We start from the raw sequence: 14,898 nt of genomic DNA, 5'->3' as shown, positions 1-14,898 counted from the left end.
CACACTAACCGTGTGCAGAAAGTAGTCCGTCATAACTTTTTCCCCACTGATCTTTGTCGATAGCGCCTGCTAAATTCAGGGCAGCCATGTTGTTGAGAGCAGTAGCAACACTTTTGCAGTTCTCCAATGGCTAACGTTATATCTTTCAAAAAAGCAGCGGTAGCAAGGATTATCTAAGTATACTGAGCAGCTCATGTTATAGACAGAAGCATGCTACATGGCAGACCAATCCGAACTCATCTCTCGGCACGTCCGGCCCATCCATTATCTCAGCCAATCATGGCTAGCGGGAAGGTTCCTGTCTTTTTCCATGGGCTCTATGCCGACCTTCGAGGCATAACGTGGTCCCGGTTCCAGGGACATCACTGGATAGAAAAGCCAATATGGCTGCCAACGCAATGCCATATATGGACATGTGTTTGTGACGTCCGAACTCAGTAGCTCTCCTCTCATTGGTCCAAACGATTTGTTAGCTTTTTTTTTTTAGCTTGCAACACAGCCATCAAGGCGTCATAAATGAGATGAATTGATCATCAGAAATGGTTACAGTTAGATTGGCTAGTTAGTTTGAAAATACATGTAAAGTTTTTTTCAAATAAAAAAAACTAATCTGAATGCGATGCACAATAGTTCTATTCACAAAACGCTCAGCTGGCGACTGTTTAGCTAATGCTAATTAGCTAGCTACAAATAGCTAGCATTAGCTACAAATAGCTAGCTAGATGGGTGATGCATATTTAAGGTGTTAAACAGGAACTCTGGAGCTCAGGCCCAGATCAACACTGCATTTATATGGTCTAATGGCCAACACCACAATAACAAAAGACTCTATCTGTGCTATTAAGTATAGTAGGGCTGCCTATACTAGGGTTAGTAGGGATCAGACTTTCCTGACCTGTCAGTAATCTTGCTCTGATTTGTCATCCTAAGGGTCCCAGAGATAAAATGTAGCATAGTTTTGTTTGATCAAATCAATTTTTATATTCAAATCTAGGAACTGGGTTCTACAGTTTGAACCCCTGTTGTGTCTGGCTCCACACCCACCCCGCCAGGCCATCTAGATGTGTGAAAGTTAGTGTATAAGCAAATGATCCATCATGTATGACATTCCTGGGAGTTTGTAAACTTACATTTTGTTTTACCATATCATTTTTGTATGTTGTCTATAGTTATGTACTTGAAAATGTATCAATTGACCAATTCGGCACATTTGGGCAGACTTCATACAAAATAGTCCAGTATTGCAATGCTTCACTGGATCAATCTGAAACTTTGCACACACACTGCTGCCATCTAGTGGCCACAATCTAAATTGCGTCTAAACTGCAATATTATATTGTGGCCTTTCTCTTGCATTTAAAAAGTGATGGAATAAAACATATATAGAAAATGCATATTTTTTTGTTTGTATTATCTTTTACCAGATCTAATGTGTTATATTCTCCTACATTAATTTCACATTTCCACAAAGTCTATGCATATCCTTGCTTCAGGTCCTGATCTACAGGCAGTTAGATTTGGGTATGTCATTTTAGGGGCGTGGAGAGGAGGGCCTGTGGAGAGGCGGGGCCTGTGGAGAGGCGGGGCGTGGAGAGGAGGGGCGTGGAGAGGAGGGCCGGTGGAGAGGAGGGCCGGTGGAGAGGAGGGCCGGTGGAGAGGAGGGGCGTGGAGAGGAGGGGCTGTGGAGAGGAAGGGCTGTGGAGAGGAGGGGCGTGGAGAGGAGGGCCGGATGAGAGAAGGGGCGTGGAGAGAAAGATGTACGTTAAGTACCATGTCACCAATCTGAAATGGTGGCAGCATCTCACACTATGCTGTGAGATATCCACCATTCAAAGCACATTGCACAACATGGCCTGGTAGTAGCCTTCACACTGGGAGATTTCATAAGCCGATTGTTTACACTGTGTTAGCTGTAAAAACATTGGGAGAGGATACAGCCCATTCTCCTAACGTTGTTGACCCTGTCATACTATGATAGGAAAGGAGGCTTGTCTGCTGGATACGGCGTGTGAATGACAATCTAGGAATGTTAGTGGGATGCTCTGGCTTGTTTCATGGCTATATCTATTAGACATGACTAGGGCTTTGTCAATTTTTTAAATTAAATATTACAAGTTAAAATAATGTAATTCATTCACATGGCAGAATACAATTGAATTGCATGATAAAACTACAAATCTAACATAAATGCAACATACATTTAGGGAACTATTGTTGTGGATGTTGTTATGAGTTGCCGTTCAATAATGGAGTCATGTAGGGGATGGATGGTGTTCAGTTGGGGGTGAAGACTACTGGGAGTTCTGGTAACCTTTATTGTTGAGTGTTAAATGACTTTGAGATTTTTATTGTGTGATTGAGACTGAGTTTAAGCTACACTTTATGAACGGACAAACTTTGCGCGACTGATGTCACTTGAGTAGATTTGAACTCGTTTACCGGGCTGGACGGGACTTTTCTCGAGGAACCAGAGATCATTGTGTTGTGACGTTATTATGTGTGTGATCATTTCTTTTACAACCGACGCAAAAGAACACAGTGGTTTTGAAGTTATTTGCAATGTTTTAAGGGTTAATGAAAAGTTTTATTTCCATACTGACTTTTACGTGAGTCCTTTGTATTGGTGTAGACTTGACGGACCAGACGGGACTCACTCCCTCACAAACAAAAAAGGAGAAATCAATATTTTCTCTGGTAGGCACAACCTACCTGGCATCCATAACAAACAATAACTTTGAAGTCAAAACCGTTACAGCGAAACTGTCAGCCACCTTATCTCCAGAATTCCAGAATTGTTCCAGAGTTCTAGTTGTAGAACCAATCAGACTGTGTTCAGGATGATTCTTATTCTACTGGATGTTTCTTAATTATATTTACTTCTGTCTACAAGAAACCCGAGTTCCGGACAGATAAAATGAGATCCAGAAACAACGGAGGTTCCATTTGTCACGCTGGCAGTCTATTGGTCAATGTCATTATGACCATTACAATTCCACAGTAGCCTGGCAAGTACAATATAATGTGTTATTTGACAGATATAGTGACAATATACAGTGGGGAAAAAAGTATTTAGTCAGCCGCCAAATGTGCAAGTTCTCCCACTTGTTCTTTGGATGCAACTAAGCATTCTTTGTCCTCCAAACACGACGAGTTGAGTTTTTACCAAAAAGTTCTATTTTGGTTTCATCTGCCATATGACATTCTCCCAATCCTCTTCTGGATCATCCAAATGCACTCTAGCAAACTTCAGACGGGCCTGGACATGTACTGGCTTAAGCAGGGGGACACGTCTGGCACTGCAGGATTTGAGTCCCTGGCGGGGTAGTGTGTTACTGATGGCAGGCTTTGTTACTTTGGTCCCAGCTCTCTACAGGTCATTCACTAGGTCCCCCCGTGTGGTTCTGGGATTTTTGCTCACCGTTCTTGTGATCATTTTGACCCCACGGGGTGAGATCTTGCGTGGAGCCCCAGATCGAGGGAGATTATCAGTGATCTTGTATGTCTTCCATTTCCTAATAATTGATCCCACAGTTGATTTCTTCAAACCAAGCTGCTTACCTATTGCAGATTCAGTCTTCCCAGCATGGTGCAGGTCTACAATTTTGTTTCTGGTGTCCTTTGACAGCTCTTTGGTCTTGGCCATAGTGGAGTTCGGAGTGTGACTGATTGAGGTTGTGGACAGGTGTATTTTATACTGATAACAAGTTCAAACAGGTGCCATTAATACAGGTAACGAGTGGAGGACAGAGGAGCCTCTTAAAGAAGTTGTTACAGGTCTGTGAGAGCCAGAAATCTTGCTTGTTTGTAGTTGACCAAATACTTATTTTCCACCATCATTTGCAAATAAATTCATTAAAAATCCTACAATGTGATTTTCTGGATTTTTTTTCTCTCAATTTGTCTGTCATAGTTGATGTGTACCTATGATGAAAATTACAGGCCTCTCTCATCTTTTTAAGTGGGAGAACTTGCACAATTGGTGGCTGACTAAATACTTTTTTTCCGCACTGTAGGTCTGTAAAGAAAAGCAATAAATTAAGGCTAAAATATAATTTTACTTAATCTAACTAAGAACGTTGTCAAATAGAACATATTAGATCACATTGATAAAAGGACAGGATATCTTGTGGTTCACTAAGCAGTGTCATGTATGTTAGATGACTGCATCCTCGTTCCACAAACCCTCTTCTGCTAAATGATTTTCCCCATAAACCATCTATCCGGGTGCAGAATGCCTGCAATCTTTTCTGGACTACATGCGAGAGGAAGAGCGACCTGATAACGGTGTTTTCAGAAAAGACAGGGGTATGATTTCCTCATCTCTATAAGGTTTATCAACAACCCCCCCGGGGCCACAAAAAAATAACTGGAGCTGGAGTTTATTTATGAACCTTTATTTTGACAGGGAAGACATATTGAAACCTAGGTCTCTTTTCCAAATGTGCCCTGTATAATACAATATAAAACACACATTAAACATGTATACAGCTCCCTCCACTAATATTGGCACCCTTTGGTAAATATGAGCAAAACGGGGTGTGAACAAAAAACGTCTTTATTGTTTATCCTCCTGGTCTTTCGTTCTAAATATTCACAAAAAACGAACCTTTAAGTTAAGGTACATTTTTTTTACATTTTTAGTCATTTAGCAGACGCTCTTATCCAGAGCGACTTACAGTTAGGGAATACATTTTTTTTTTAATAAAAAAAAAAATAATAATAATAATTAATTTTTTTTTTTATACTGGTCAAAAAAAAAGAACCTTTAATTCAAGTAAAATTTAAAAAGAAAATGTTTATTCTTATCATAAAACAAATATTTTTTTTCTCAAATAAATGTGATGCCACAATTATCGGCACCCCTTCATTCAATACTTTGTGCAACCTCCCTTTGCCAAGATAACAGCTCTGAGTCTTCTCCTATTAATGCGTAGTGAGGTTAGAGAACACATGGCAAGGGATCTGAGACCGTTCCTCCGTACAGAATCTCTCCAGATCCTTCAGATTCCGAGGTCCACGCTTGTGGACTCTCCTCTTCAGCTCATCCCACAGGTTTTCTATGGGGTTTAGGTCAGGGGACTGGGAGGGCCATGGCGAAACCTTGATTCTGTGGTCAGTGAACCATGTTTTTGTGTTGATTTTGAGGTGTGCTTTTGGATCATTGTCCTGGTGGAAGATCCAACCACGGCCCAGTTTAAGGTTCCTAGCAGAAGCAGTCAGGTTTTGATCTAATATCTGCTGGTACTTGATGGAGTCCATGATACCATGTATCCTAACAAGTTGTCCAGGGCCTTTGGAAGAAAAACAGCCCCACAACATCAAATATCCACCACCATACTTCACAGTGGGGATGAGGTACTTTTCAGCATGTCTATCTTTCTGTCTACGCCAAACCCACCTCTGGTGTTAGTTTCCAAAAAGCTCTATTTTGGTCTCGTCTGACCATAGAACCCGGTCCCATTGAAAGTTCCAGTAACGTTTTGACAAACGCTTGAGTTTATTGTTTGATGACAGCAAAGGCTTTTTTATGGCAACCCTCCCAAACAACTTGTGGTTATGTAGGTGGCGTCTGATCGTAGTTTTGGAAACTCTCTGACCCCAAGACCCAACTAACGACTGCAATTTTCCAGCTGTGATCCTTGGAGATTTTTTGGCGACTCGACCCATCCTCCTCACTGTGCGTGGGGTCAATATAGACACACGTCCTCTTCCAGGCTGATTGTTAACATCTCCAGCTGCTTTAAACGTCTTAATTATTATTATTATTATTATTATTTTTATTTATTTATTTTTTATTTTTTTCTTGGGGGGATGGATCAGCTTAATATTGCAGATATATTGTATCTTCTATCAATGTAATTGTCTGCATCACTTCCAATCCCCCATGTTTTTTATATATATACTCCCCTTTATTACTTTTCAACCCCGTCATCCTTTCCCTACTTGGAGTAAATTAGTGAACAACAATGCCCAGGCCTCTACTTCCGGTCTATACTTACTATCTACACCTTATGGACAAAGTTAATTTTACAATAATTCTATTATATATATATATATACATACATTTTTTATTTGCTCCTGAACTTCTTCTACTCTCAACCTCTCCGATCATTTTCATGATGTCCATCTGGTTTGCTTCTATATGCCATATCTTTCTAACTGTGCTGATTGTTAACATCTCCAGCTGCTTTAAACTTCTTAATTATTGCCCTGATAGTGGAAATGGGCATTTTCAACCGTTGAGCTATTTTTTTTATAGCCATTTCCAGATTTGTGCAGCTCAACAACCTTTTGTCGCACATCAGTACTGTATTACATTTACATTTACATTTAAGTCATTTAGCAGACGCTCTTATCCAGAGCGACTTACAGGAGCAATTAGGGTTAAGTGCCTTGCTCAAGGGCACATTTACGTCATTTAGCAGACGCTCTAGTCCAGAGCGACTCACAAATTGATGCATTCACCCTATAGCCAGTGGGATAACCACTTTACAATTTTTTTTTTTTGGGGGGGGGGGGGGGGGTAGAAGGATTGCTTTATCCTATCCCAGGTATTCCTTAAAGAGGTGGGGTTTCAAATGTCTCCGGAAGGTGGTGAGCGACTCCGCTGTGTGTGGGGGGGGGGGGGTAGAAGGATTACTTTATCCTATCCCAGGTATTCCTTAAAGAGGTGGGGTTTCAAATGTCTCCGGAAGGTGGTGAGTGACTCCGCTGTCCTGGCGTCGTGAGGGAGCTTGTTCCACCATTGGGGTGCCAGAGCAGCGAACAGTTTTGACTGGGCTGAGGGGGAACTATGCTTCCGCAGAGGAAGGGGAGCCAGCAGGCCAGAGGTGGATGAACGCAATGCCCTCGTTTGGGTGTAGGGACTGATCAGAGCCCGAAGGTACAGAGGTGCCGTTCCCCTCGCTGCTCCAAAGGCAAGCACCATGGTCTTGTAACGGATGCGAGCTTCAACTGGAAGCCAGTGGAGTGTGCGGAGGAGGGGGGTGACGTGAGAGAACTTGGGAAGGTTGAACACCAGACGGGCTGCGGCATTCTGGATGAGTTGTAGGGGTTTAATGGCACATGCAGGGAGGCCAGCCAACAGCGAGTTGCAGTAATCCAGACGGGAGATGACAAGTGCCTGGATTAGGACCTGTGCCGCTTCCTGTGTGAGGCAGGGTCGTACTCTCCGAATGTTGTAGAGCATGAACCTGCAGGAGCGGGTCACCGCCTTGATGTTAGCGGAGAACGACAGGGTGTTGTCCAGGGTCACGCCAAGGCTCTTCGCACTCTGGGAGGAGGACACAACGGAGTTGTCAACCGTGATGGCGAGATCATGGAACGGGCAGTCCTTCCCCGGGAGGAAGAGCAGCTCCGTCTTGCCAGGGTTCAGCTTGAGGTGGTGATCCGTCATCCATACTGATATGTCTGCCAGACATGCAGAGATGCGATTCGCCACCTGGTTATCAGAAGGGGGAAAGGAGAAGATTAGTTGTGTATCGTCAGCGTAGCAATGATAGGAGAGGCCGTGTGAGGATATGACAGAGCCAAGTGACTTGGTGTATAGGGAGAAAAGGAGAGGGCCTAGAACTGAGCCCTGGGGGACACCAGTGGTGAGAGCACGTGGTGCGGAGACAGCTTCTCGCCACGCCACTTGGTAGGAGCGACCGGTCAGGTAGGACGCAATCCAGGAGTGAGCCGCGCCGGAGATGCCCAGCTCGGAGAGGGTGGAGAGGAGGATCTGATGGTTCACAGTATCAAAGGCAGCAGACAGGTCTAGAAGGACAAGAGCAGAGGAGAGAGAGTTAGCTTTAGCAGTGCGGAGAGCCTCCGTGACACAGAGAAGAGCAGTCTCAGTTGAATGACCAGTCCTGAAACCTGATTGGTTTGGATCAAGAAGGTCATTCTGAGAGAGATAGCAAGAGAGTTGGCTAAAGACGGCACGCTCAATAGTTTTGGAAAGAAAAGAAAGAAGGGATACTGGTCTGTAGTTGTTGACATCAGTGGGATCGAGTGTTGGTTTTTTGAGAAGGGGAGCAACTCTCGCTCTCTTGAAGACGGAAGGGACATGGCCAGCGGTCAAGGATGAGTTGATCAGCGAGGTGAGGTAGGGGAGAAGGTCACCGGAGATGGTCTGGAGAAGAGAGGAGGGGATGGGGTCAAGCGGGCAGGTTGTTGGGCGGCCTGCAGTCACAAGTCGCAGGATTTTATCTGGAGAGAGAGGGGAGAAAGAAGTCAAAGCATAGGGTAGGGCAGTGTGAGCAGGACCAGCAGTGTCATTAGACTTAACAAACGAGGATCGGATGTCGTCAACCTTCTTTTCAAAGTGGTTGACGAAGTCATCCACAGAGAGAGAGGAGGGGGGGGGGGGGGGAGGATTCAGGAGGGAGGAAAATGTGGCAAAGAGCTTCCTAGGGTTAGAGGCAGATGCTTGGAATTTAGAGTGGTAGAAGGTGGCCTTAGCAGCAGAAACAGATGAAGAAAATGTAGAGAGGAGGGAGTGAAAAGATGCCAGGTCGGCAGGGAGTTTAGTTTTCTTCCATTTCCGCTCCGCTGCCCGGAGCTCTGTTCTGTGAGCTCGCAATGAGTCATCAAGCCACGGAGCTGGAGGGGAGGACCGAGCCGGCCGGGAGGATAGGGGACACAGAGAGTCAAAGGATGCAGAAAGGGAGGAGAGGAGGGTTGAGGAGGCAGAATCAGGAGATTGGAGGGAGAAGGATTGAGCAGAGGGAAGAGATGATAGGATGGAAGAGGAGAGAGTAGTGGGAGAGAGAGAGCGAAGGTTGCGGCGGCGCATTACCATCTGTGTAGGGGCAGAGTGAGTAGTGTGGGAGGAGAGCGAGAGAGAAAAGGAAACAAAGTAGTGGTCGGAGACATGGAGGGGAGTTGCAGTGAGATTAGTAGAGGAGCAGCATCTAGTGAAGATGAGGTCAAGCGTATTGCCTGCCTTGTGAGTAGGGGGGGACGGTGAGAGGGTGAGGTCAAAAGAGGAGAGGAGTGGAAAGAAGGAGGCAGAGAGAAATGAGTCAAATGTGGACATAGGGAGGTTGAAATCCCCCAAAACTGTGAGGGGTGAGCCATCCTCAGGAAAGGAACTTATCAAGGCGTCAAGCTCATTGATGAACTCTCCAAGGGAACCTGGAGGGCGATAGATGACAAGGATATTAAGCTTAAATGGGCTAGTGACTGTGACAGCATGGAATTCAAATGAGGAGATAGACAGATGGGTTAGGGGAACAATTGAGAATGTCCACTTGGGAGAGATGAGGATTCCTGTACCACCACCCCTCTGACCAGATGCTCTCGGGGTATGCGAGAACACATGGTCAGACGAGGAGAGAGCAGTAGGAGTAGCAGTGTTTTCAGTGGTAATCCATGTTTCCGTCAGCGCCAGGAAGTCGAGGGACTGGAGGTTGGCATAGGCTGGGATGAAGTCAGCTTTGTTGGCAGCAGAACGGCAGTTCCAGAGGCTGCCTGAGACCTGGAACTCCAGGTGTGGGGTGCGTGCAGGGACCACCAGGTTAGAGAGGCAGCAGCCACGCGGTGTGGTGCGTTTGTGTAGCCTGTGCAGAGAGGAGAGAACAGGGATAGGCAGAGGCATAGTTGACAGGCTGTAGCAAATGGCTACAAAAATGCAGAGGAGATCGGAATGAAATGAGCTAAGCATCTGGGAGAGGAGAGAGCAGGGCCTCCCTCACCAAAAACTTCTACCTCAGAAACTAAAATTGTTTCACTGAACCACCCGAACAAAAACTCTCCCAACTTCCACCTTTAGAAATCAGAATTGTTGTGAACCACAGCGGTTCAATGTTTAAAGGAATAGACTCAACCCACTTTATTCAGCTAGCTAACTATGACACCATAGCTAACTAGCATGATAGCATCCAATAACAATAACACACAGTTTAGCACCAACACTTGGTCACAACAAACCACCAATAGTGTGTTAACTAGCTAACTAGCATGCTAGCATCCAGTAACACACAGTTTAGCACCAACACTTGGTCACAACAAACCACCAATAGTGAGTTAACACACTAAACAGATCATTCGTGTCTGTGTCAAGTTCCTTTCATGACGCAGCAATGATTAAACGTTGGCTAGCTAGGACAAGTATATTGTATTTAGCTACTACAGTACAGTTAGCTGGTCGTGTTGGGTAGCTAGCAATGGCCACTGTGTTGACTTTGTTTGGAGAACGGCTAGCTAGCTAGCTTCGTGCTACACCCGGCACACAATGGCTACTGTGTTGACTCTGACTCTGTTCGAAAAACGGCTAGTTAGCTCGCTTCGTGCTACAGCCGGCACGGCCGAAGACACTGCCAACCTACAGTAACTACCCACAACAACCCACGATGCCTAGCTATGACGCCATAGCTAACTAGCATGCTAGCATCCATTAACACACAGTTTAGCACCAATACTTGGTTACAACAAACTGCCAAGAGTGTGTTAACACACTAAACAGATAATTCATGTCCGTGTCTAGTTCCTTTCATAACGCATAACGCAGCAAAAATTAAACGTTGGCTAGCAGCACATTAACATTGGAAACAGCTCTCCACCGTTGCTAAACGTTACCAGTAGCTACCCGCTAGCTAGCTAGCCTCGTGCTTCGATACTAACCTACAATAATTACCTACGGAAACCTACAATAACAACAATACTAACCTACAATAACTACAATACCTAACTACAACTAACTACCTACCTACGATCTAATACATGGTTTAAGCTTTACTCAACGCCATATGAGAAGCTTACCTCCTGCTAGAGAAAAACACAACCTCTCCCGATGGCTCACTCACAGGGAGTATTCTCGGGTCTTTCCCATAGTGATGGATGACTATGGGAACTTGGCCTGTGTGTCACCTCATATTTATACCCCAGTGAAACAGGAAGTCATGGCTGGGGGGCCAATATTAGTGGAGGGCACTGTATATATTAGAATACAAAAATAGTCATGGTAAGCACAAATAAGACGTCACAAATCACCCAGAAAAAGTTACATTCCTACACAAATAAATCCCTAATCAATACATTAAATTGCCCAAACGGCACAAGAACTTCAAGATGAAAAGTATTTAGAATTTTGTTCTTCGTATCCTCAGTACTCGTAACACATATAGATGAGGTAAAAACAAATGAAACAGATTGACCAATGGTGTTTATATAACTAGTGAAGAGAACAGGTTGCAAAATCGACCCCTGTGGTGCACCTTTATGTACTTCAAGAAAGTCAGACTTCAACCCCATCAATCACGATGGCCTGAGTTCTGTCACTAAGATAATCATGAACAGGCGTCAGAGCTCAGGCCTATCGAGCACAACTTATTCAATATAATAGCATGACCAACAGTATCAAAAGCTTTTGACCAATCCAGAAACAAAGCACTTGAAGTCAGGTCCAAAAGGATTGGAACCCTTGATAAAGATGAGCAAAAAAAACATTTCCTAAAATGTTTTCTGAGATGTGAAAAGTGGATCATTTATGTTAGATTTGTAGTTTTATTTTTGTCATGCAATTCAATTGTATTCTGCCATGTGAATTTGAACTTGTAATATCTAATAAAAAATGTGGACAAAGCCCTAGTCATGTCTAATAGATATAGCCATGAAACAAGCCAGAGCATCCCGCTAAAATTCCTAGATTGTCATTCACACGCCGTATCCAGCGGACAAGGCTCCTTTCCTATCATAGTATATGACAGGGTCAACAACGTTAGGAGAATGGGCTGTATCCTCTCCCAATGTTTTTACAGCTAACACAGTGTAAACAATCGGCTTATGAAATCTCCCAGTGTGAAGGCTACTACCAGGCCATGTTGTGCAATATGCTTTGAATGGTGGATATCTCACAGCATAGTGTGAGATGCTGCCACCATTTCAGATTGGTGACATGGTACTTAACGTACATCTTTCTCTCCACGCCCCTTCTCTCACCCGGCCCTCCTCTCCACAGCCCCTCCTCTCCACGCCCCTCCTCTCCACGCCCCTCCTCTCCACAGCCCCTCCTCTCCACGCCCCTCCTCTCCACCGGCCGTCCTCTCCACCGGCCCTCCTCTCCACGCCCCTCCTCTCCACACCCCTCCTCTCCACGCCCCTCCTCTCCACCGGCCCTCCTCTCCACCGGCCCTCCTCTCCACAGGCCCTCCTCTCCACGCCCCTAAAATGACATACCCAAATCTAACTGCCTGTAGCTCAGGACCTGAAGCAAGGATATGCATAGACTTTGTGGAAATTTGAAATTAATGTAGGAGAATATAACACATTAGATCTGGTAAAAGATAATACAAACAAAAAAACATGTGTTTTCTATATATGTTTTATTCCATCACTTTTTAAATGCAAGAGAAAGGCCACAATATAATATTGCAGTTTAGACGCAATTTAGATTGTGGCCACTAGATGGCAGCAGTGTGTGTGCAAAGTTTCAGATTGATCCAGTGAAGCATTGCAATACTGGACTATTTTGTATGAAGTCTGCCCAAATGTGCCGAATTGGTCAATTGATACATTTTCAAGTACATAACTATAGACAACATACAAAAATGATATGGTAAAACAAAATGTAAGTTTACAAACTCCCAGGAATGTCATACATGATGGATCATTAGCTTATACACTAACTTTCACACATCTAGATGGCCTGGCGGGGTGGGTGTGGAGCCAGACACAACAGGGGTTCAAACTGTAGAACCCAGTTCCTAGATTTGAATATAAAAATTGATTTGATCAAACAAAACTATGCTACATTTTATCTCTGGGACCCTTAGGATGACAAATCAGAGCAAGATTACTGACAGGTCAGGAAAGCCTGATCCCTACTAACCCTAGTATAGGCAGCCCTACTATACTTAATAGCACAGATAGAGTCTTTTGTTATTGTGGTGTTGGCCATTAGACCATATAAATGCAGTGTTGATCTGGGCCTGAGCTCCAGAGTTCCTGTTTAACACCTTAAATATGCATCACCCATCTAGCTAGCTATTTGTAGCTAATGCTAGCTATTTGTAGCTAGCTAATTAGCATTAGCTAAACAGTCGCCAGCTGAGCGTTTTGTGAATAGAACTCTTGTGCATCGCATTCAGATTAGTTTTTTTTATTTGAAAAAAACTTTACATGTATTTTCAAACTAACTAGCCAATCTAACTGTAACCATTTCTGATGATCAATTCATCTCATCTATGACGCCTTGATGGCTGTGTTGCAAGCTAAAAAAAAAAAGCTAACAAATCGTTTGGACCAATGAGAGGAGAGCTACTGAGTTCGGACATCACAAACACATGTCCATATATGGCATTGCGTTGGCAGCCATATTGGCTTTTCTATCCAGTGATGTCCCTGGAACCGGGACCACGTTATACCTCGAAGTTCGGCATAGAGCCCACGGAAAAAGACAGGAACCTTCCCGCTAGCCATGATTGGATGAGATAATGGATGGGCCGGACGTGCCGAGAGATGAGTTCGGATTGGTCTGCCATGTAGCATGCTTCTGTCTATAACATGAGCTGCTCAGTATACTTAGATAATCCTTGCTACCGCTGCTTTTTTGAAAGATATAACGTTAGCCATTGGAGAACTGCAAAAGTGTTGCTACTGCTCTCAACAACATGGCTGCCCTGAATTTAGCAGGCGCTATCGACAAAGATCAGTGGGGAAAAAGTTATGACGGACTACTTTCTGCACACGGTTAGTGTGAACTGGAGTGACTTGACACAACTCGGGTCAAACAAGCTATACAAACAAAACGAAGGTTTACATGTGTAACCACGGTTACGTTAGCTATTGGATTACTCCAATATAGTATCCTTCCGCTTGGCAGGATACATTCCGAGGAAGGATTTCAGATTAGTCCCATGTTCCCATGGTAATGATGAGCAATGTTCCCTCAAAAAAAATATGGCACTGAGCAAATTTCAGGTCTGCTGACCGCAAACTTCAACGTTGTGAACATTCTGTGCAACTTCGGGCGCTCATTTAATGTAAGAATGCACTCATATATACATTTTGTTATTGTATCAGGTATTTTGTAATTTTTTTTTAAATAAAGAAAATGAAATTTCAGTCACCTCTGAATTACTGTGTTGTCTTGTTCTCTTGCATAATTCAACAAGTGTGTCAGTGAGGGGGTTGGTTTATCTGGCCCGGGTTACCACGTTGGGAGGAGTTTGAACCGGGTGAAAAGTGATTGCATTCCTTTTGGAGCCGGGCTGCCTCCCAGGCATGAATCAGGTGCTCCGCTCTGGCCGACGGCAAAGTCGGCTCAAAACAAAAGTGACGTAAATAAGCACATGGAGAAATGAGTAGCATTCTGTGTTTTCACATGCAAATTAAGTGATTGCTTTTGATAAAAAGGCTTTAAATGCCTTCCAAAGTAAATCTAGTTTGAAAATTCAAACGTTTATTTTATGGAAAAGAGATGTTGTATGTTTCTTGACGATGCATGATGCTGCTTTGTTGACAACATGACCGTGGGGTGCAGATAACTGTTTGATTTGAGAAGGGTGCTCCTCCCTCCCCGCTTTAGCCCAATGACGTGACGGCCCATTGTCCAGTTCAACCCGGGCCAGCGTAATAGAACTCCCTCAATAGCAGGATACCCTCGGATTAAAAATCAACAAGCCTGGCTCTAGGTTATATCTCTAAACACACTTTACATTGTTTGCGAGATGAGACATAATATCACTATAATCCAAGTGTTCATTGTCAGAAGTTGCTTTCATTTCAGCGCATCTAGTTTGTAAACATTTCAACCGTATTAAACGCTAACTTTTTTCAATTCCACAAGAAATGAACACAATTCAGGGCCTCACCTGTTTAGATAAAAAAAAAAAATATATATATATATATATATATATATATATATATATATATATATAATAATCATTTATTTTATTTTGTCACGAACGTTGA

This window comes from Coregonus lavaretus (genome assembly GCF_964263955.1).
Source record: "Coregonus lavaretus genome assembly, contig: HAP1_SCAFFOLD_336, whole genome shotgun sequence".
Classification (NCBI taxonomy): Eukaryota; Metazoa; Chordata; class Actinopteri; order Salmoniformes; family Salmonidae; genus Coregonus; species Coregonus lavaretus.
The sequence above is the reverse complement of the archived record's forward strand: the minus strand, read 5'-3'. Positions refer to the sequence as shown.